General features: G+C 36.9%; 1 long non-coding RNA gene across 1 annotated transcript; it reads left to right on the top strand.

Annotated features, from left to right (window-relative positions):
- Nucleotides 1–477: 477 nt before the first annotated feature.
- Nucleotides 478–4,789, top strand: LOC127378697 (uncharacterized). Its single transcript, XR_007888132.1, has 5 exons — nt 478–655; nt 2,092–2,153; nt 3,850–3,925; nt 4,440–4,519; nt 4,625–4,789. It is a non-coding gene; the product is annotated as an uncharacterized LOC127378697 (long non-coding RNA).
- The last annotated feature ends 2,289 nt before the right edge of the window (nt 4,790–7,078 follow it).

Below are 7,078 nucleotides of genomic sequence, written 5' to 3'. Positions count from 1 at the left end.
CGGGCTTTATTTTTAAGCCACATAAGAGGATTGCCAAGGTTTACTTACAGTTTAAAAAACATATTTGTAAACATCAACATGTCTTTTACTTAATTTTGCCATCATATGTTTGTATAGATTTTTTGTGTGTGTGTATTCACATGAAACCTGCATAAAACACATTGAAAGTGGTGATGTTATCTTTATCACTGTTTAATGTCTCAATACAACACATCCTCATAAATATGTTATATATTAAAATATATTATTTTACTATTTGGCCATAAGGTGAAGCCGTTTTTCATTTAATCCTGCACTAAATAAGTTTGAATTCATTAAGAAAGACCTATTTGTTTTAAGCGAGGGAAAAAGGTAGTTCTTACCATAAGTGATGAGGCTTCGCGGATCGATCGTCACTTCCTTCCCACCTGGACCAATCAGGTGGCCGCATTTTTAATCAACAGGTGAAGAAGAATTCAAAATGGCCGTGCCCTCGTCTTTCGTGTCCGGCAGCGTGGAGGACAACATGACGACCAAACTTTCTCCAAAAGTGCGATTAAAATGAGGTTTTAAACGATGGTTTATGCCTCCAACGTCCATAAAGAAAGAAGAGGTGAAAGATTTAACTCACAGAGGGAGGAAAACATTCAGAAACACCGTCTGTCTCAAACAACAGGTGAGTAAAGAGAAATGTTTGGCGGGAAATGTTAAGTGTTTTTTTTAAACGCTGGGTACATTTAAAGTACAATACCATCATTTATTTAATATTTATTGTACAGTCAGATATTTATTTTTAAGTTAGATTCAGGATTAAGTTGAAGAGGAGGTGGTTGTTTTTGTCTGAGGTTGATAGAGGCGGGTAGACATTATTGATCAGGCCTCTAATGGCTACCTTGGTCTAACTGCTTGACAGTGTTGGGTACTCTTTTGATTAATTTCAACCATCTTGGACGTGTTTTCCTCTAATTACACAGTGGCTATAGAAAATGTTGATCTATAACTCATCAGTCCTTTGCAAAGTGTTCCATGGTCATGTTTAATTTAGCTTAAAGTGTATTTTCTATACATATTTAATGGTCTTGAGTATCCTAATGCATCAGTCTTTCTCAGGTTTGTAGGTAGATATGATGTACTGAGTAGAAATGGCTTTACACAGGTGATTGAGAAGAATACTGCAGATTAGCGCTGTTGAAAAGGGGGATTTAGTTTAATTTAGTTAATTCAAGGGTGTTATTTCCATGTGTGTCCCCCTCACTGGTTGATTTTCTGGCTGACATCTCTCTGAACAGTGGCCCCTCATTGTCTAAACACCAAGTTGAGTCCAGATGAGAGAAGAGAGGAGTTAATTAAATTGCTATCTGTTATTACCATGCCAAAGCAATAAGCTTAAGGAGCTGCAGGAGGTGGCAGTGGGTTTCCTACAGACTTATTTGCCCTGGGTTTTGCCTCTCAGGCTACAGATGGCTCACCCTTCCTTATTAGTAAAGGTTGTAGAGTCTGATAAGAATACAAGAGACACTATTATATCAAGCAACCTTGTTTGGTTAAACAGAATTTTTTATCTATAGTCAATATTGTAGTTTTGTGATGTTACCAGCCTTGTGTAAAGCAGTGGTTCCCAACCTTTGTCTTTAAGGGATTTGTTTTCTATCATTAAGTAAACTGACTGCTTAGGTGACACTTTTTATGTACGTTTTTAACATTATGCTCAAAATTGTACAATGGACCCACATAGTGAAATTAGTAACAGAGAGCATTTACATTTACTTTTTAGAGTAGTCATATGTTCGGATTCAGCAGCTGCGTTACAAAATATTCAGTCAGGACAAACTGCTAGAGATGAGTTAGTATTGGAAATACGTATGTATGTATCAATGTTCACTTCTGTTCGATACCAGTTCATGTAGTAATGTGCCGATTGATGCTTGTAGAAGGTTGAGTATGGTGGACGTGGGGGGAAAGTCTGTTGGAGATGGTGAATAAACAAAATCGGGTTAAATTGAGTTTATTAAAATACTTGAAACAGGTTTAATTTCCCTATAAAGTCATGATGTTACATTCTGGTACAGTGGGTGGCGGCATGCATCTCTAATGTTGTTTTGTACCCATCAGCCAACCAAAGAGGGAGAAGTTGATCCAAGATGGTGGAGAGTCTGGCAGAACAAAGGCAGAAGGTAGGCCACTTTCTTTGTTCACTTCAAGTGTGTGTGTGTGTGTGTGTGTGTGCAGAAAACTTGGAAAAGATATACTTCCTTTTATCACAATTAAACTGCTGCAGCTGTATTGTAACTTCTAAAACAGCACATGTTTGTGTATCCGTTCAAAAAGAACAACCAAATATCTGACTTTTATGAATCTCAAGCTTGTAGAGTTAAGGTTTAATTTAAGATGACTAAAGTATTATTTATCCCTGTCTGCCAGCAGCCTGGTGTTGACTTTTCTGCTCTTTCAGTTTTATTCTTTACTTTCACAGACTTTCCTTTTTCAGAGAGTTTGTTCACAAAGCCAGACATAAGTCATAACGCTGCAAAGTTTGCCTGATTTTCTCCCCATCCAAGGTCGAAGTGATATTTATTTTTTCAAATCTTAATCTCGTCTGCAAGGTAAATAGAAACTGTACAGTATGTGTGCTTCAATTATGTTAATGGAGTCTGTCTCCTGTTTTAATAGCGCATAGTCAAAATGTGATTCTGCACTTAATGCCAATTAAAGACACATTAGTTTCTTATCATTTTTTTTTTTCTGATAAGGAAGTAGAAAAATTGGGATAAGAGAAAATTGGGTGAGATAGGCCTCCTGCCTGTCACTGCCAAACCTCTGCCAGCTGCCCAAATTCACGATGTGGTGATATGATCCTTCGGCAGGGTAATGGGGGGGGAATTGGGCTGGGGTCATTATCGGTTCTCGCTCCCTCAACCATCAGATTTTACTTCCCCGGCAGCAGGAACAGCAGGATACCGCGGCAAAAGCATGTATCCTTGACTTTTATTAAAGATGATGCCATTAGCTGGTTTCAGGGATGTGAAATGGATTTGGTCAGTAATAGATTACTGATGCTCATTTCCAATATGAAAAAGAGTCCAAGTGAATGTGTATCCAGATGATTTATGAGGGAAGTGAGTGACAGCGACCTCCTTTTGTCAGAATCTAGAAGGATCAAATCATTAGTCACGCAGCACTGAGTCGAGATCACTGACAGTATCGTATGAATGCAGCCAGATATTAATTCATCAGCTGCAATAAGACCCGCTCAGCAGAACAGAAATAAGACTTTAATAGTGCTTTACACGGAAAGAACACTCTGTAACTTGTGTTTGAAATACTGTAAAATTTGTTGTAATATCAGGTTTAGTTTTTGTAAATTCCTGTATTCACTCGTCTGACATCACTACAGAGACCTTTTTCCACTGTCCCAGACTAAAGGATAGGGCTGTGTCTGTCAGAGTAATCCAACATTTCATTGACACGTGTGAACAGTTAGCATATTATTGATATTCGATTATCTTCCTCACAATCATTTACCTCGCTTTTTAATAATGCATGACCAAGGTGATCTGTAGACAATAGTTTGTATTCACGTCTTCAAAGTTTACACCTTAAATAATAGTCCAAACTTTAAAAATAATTAATTTTGTTGTCCCATAGTGGAGGATTAATAAGGATAAAAAAATTATCTTTCTGCTATTTAGGTTAATCTAATTTTAATTTTATTTTCTAGCTTCTGAAGATATATGTGGCTATATATTAGTATTGGCATCATGCAATTCTTTCTACATGTTTAAAAGCTTTGAATTATATAGTACAGCTGGATAATGTCCTATCTGGCTCCATGTCTGTACTAATCACCTGCACTCTCTCTCCTGCCTCCAGGGGGTGCTGGTGAGTTGGAGACACAGACGCCACCACAGAAACACTGCAGTCTTTCCAGTCGCCACTTCCAGACAGAGTGAGTGAAACTGTTATTTCTGTCCTTTCAGCTGGACAGTGTTCATATTATATTAGACATTACTAATATTAGTAGTGTGTAATAGAGTAGTTTGGAGCAAACATCAGAGCTTCTAAAGAGTAACATAAAAAACAGTGTTTGTACTGTTTACCCATTATAGTAGAACAGTAGATTCTAATGCAATTCACCTGCATGTGTAAAACTCAGATAAAATATTAAAGGGGATATATTATGCAAAATGCACTTTTTTCATGTTTGTACACACACTTGGATATTTGAATGGCCTACCAACCCAGAAACACTCGCCTTTCTATGTAAGAATCTGATTAATTTGAGTAGTACCGCCTCCCCACGGAGAAGAACTGCCTTTGCTGCTCTCCGCCATGTTTGCCCTGCCAGCCCTGGCTGATGTTTGCTGCACGGACCAGCACAGCAGTCTGCATGTCCTCCAATCATCAGAGGAAGATGTATATTTTATTTCTGATAACTATTTATTTTGTAATGTTTCCACAAGGACCGCAACTGCTTTCTCAAAGGAGGACCAGCTCATGGACGAGACGGACTGTCTGTGACCCAACTTCACACTTTGAAGCTGTAAGTTTTGACTTCCTTGTTCTGTATTTATGAGTTTTTCATTCTTCATCAGTAACTGTATTATATACTGTCTTACAAGTAACAGTGAATCTGCCATGTTTACAGGTGATCTGAGTGACCTGATGAAGCTCAGGTGTTCCTGGACCCATCAGAGGACAGTGACAGCTGCAGCATCAGGACAGTCTGTGTATCCAAAGGAAGACTCATCAGGATGAACACTGACCGCAGAGCTCCATTACCAGCTCACACTGCAGTATACTAGAAACCTTGATGGAGGACAGGATCTGCACAGCTCACATTAAAGTTAGAGCTTTGTTACTTGCACTATACACACACTTTATATTTCTGTGTAACTGTAAATTTGAATGAAACATGAATAAAGTGTTTTATTTTTAAGGAGACTTTTGGTCATTTTTAAATTCAGTAATAAGTATGGGTTTATATAAATAACATGTTATTTCAGAGGTTTTATAAAAAACGTATTTAATTTCCTGCATGTAGAACGGTTGAAATCCTGCTCCATGTAATCTCTGACAATGGAAATAGATTTACTAGTAACTCTGTAGTAAATGTAAGCAACACCACACATTTCTGTTTCACAGTCAAACTTTATTATGACAGATACATTTCATAATATAAATGATACAATATTCAGTGTATATATATAGTATTTAAAAGGGCTTAAAACACAACTGTAGCTTTTACAAATATCTGAAGGTTAACTTTGGTAACAACTGTCTGACAAATGTTTCAAGTTAAAATATCAGACTTACTATGAAATATGGATGCAGTACAGTTTACAGTTGGTTACTGAGCAGTTTAACTACATGAGCAAGTTACTGTTATAAAGTTTTCCAGGCAGGTTTAAACTAATGTGTATAAAGAATATAACAGATGGGAGGTTACAGTAATCATTATACTATGACTGTGATTACTTTGGTACATTTATTGGCTGGTTCATTCAGTCTGTTTCATATGGTAATATCCAGTTAATTACAGTTTACATTACCTACTATGCTACATGCACATACTAATGCATTACCTCTTTAGCTCCTCGCAACAAATATGCTTTACTTCACTGGGCTCTGGAGACTGTAGGTCACTGCTCACTACTGTACCTGTAAAGACAAGCAGAAAGTTTTTGGGACGGGGGGTGCCTTAAAGAGACAGGAGCTCAAACAATGTTTCCAACAGAGGTGCTTCAGCTACAGGCAGTCTGAGAAAAATTATGTGTTTCTTGATCATTTAAAACCTTTTTCTGAATTATATAGAGTACAGCTGGATAATGTCCTATCTGGCTCCATGTCTGTACTAATCACCTGCACTCTCTCTCTTGCCTCCAGGGGGTGCTGGTGAGTCGTGGGACAGGACGAAACACTTCAGTCTTTCCAGTCGCCACTTCCAGAGAGAGTGAGTGAAACTGTGTTATTTCATTTTTTATTGAAAATCCAAACATCAGAGCTTCTAGAGAATAATGTAAAAAACAGTGTTTGTACTGTTTACCCATTATAGTAGCACAGTAGATCCAAATGCAATTCACCTGCATGTGTAAAACTCTCAGAAGATATTAAGTAAACAGAATGAATATTAAATTAATTAAATGAATATTAATTCTACGTTAATAATCAATAAATAATGCCACTCTGTTCATCAATGAAATAAGTGAAAATTCATGTCAAGAGTTATTGTATCGTCTTAAAATAGTATACTTGTGTCTAATATAATATAATAAGTAGTGTCTAATATAATATACTTGTGTCTAATATAATATACTTGTGTCTAATATAGTACAGTTGTCTAATATAATATAGTAGTGTCTAATATGATATAATATAGTAGTGTCTAATATAATGTACACTACTCTCAAAAAGTTAGGGGTATTCCACTTTCGGGTGAAATTTATGGAAAATGTAAAAAGTTGATGCTACAGTGATATTATATCATGAAAGTAGGGCATTTAAGTAGAAGGTCAAATTAAGATCACCTGGAAAGGTTATAGTGCATTTTATGTACATTCTGAAATTTCATCCGAAAGCCGAATATCCCTAACTTTTTGTGAGTAGTGTAGTAGTGTATATAGTAGAATCTGCGGTGAACCTGGATATTTTGTTTGGCTTATGGGTGATTAGATTTTCTTTGTAATATAGACCACACAATTAATTTACGTTGCTGAAGCAAGTGCATCGTTCATTTTTAATGAAAATCCAAAAATAATAGCGCAACAAGAAGTCAATTAACAGCTGTGTAGGTAAGGATTCAATAAAATCATTTTTCTATCCATAACCCCCTGCTTCTCTCTCTCACTCTCTCCAGAACCTCGAGAGGTGACAGTCTCCTCTCCACCCTCTGCAGCGGGCTGTGGCACGAGGACACTTCTGCCTTCTGGTCACCACCATCCACACCGAAGCTCCTTTCACATAAGAACCTTCTCTTTCTCAACGCTTTTACTTCCTCACTTCACTCCAAAACGTATCTAACTTCAAAGAAAGAAGGTAGCACAATTAAATTAAATAAAGAACTTAGGCATTCTCTACTATATATTATAGTATAGTAGTAGTG

The sequence above is a fragment of the Dicentrarchus labrax genome, unplaced genomic scaffold, assembly GCF_905237075.1.
Source record: "Dicentrarchus labrax unplaced genomic scaffold, dlabrax2021, whole genome shotgun sequence".
Taxonomy (NCBI): domain Eukaryota; kingdom Metazoa; phylum Chordata; class Actinopteri; family Moronidae; genus Dicentrarchus; species Dicentrarchus labrax.
The sequence above is the reverse complement of the archived record's forward strand: the minus strand, read 5'-3'. Positions and strand labels throughout refer to the sequence as shown.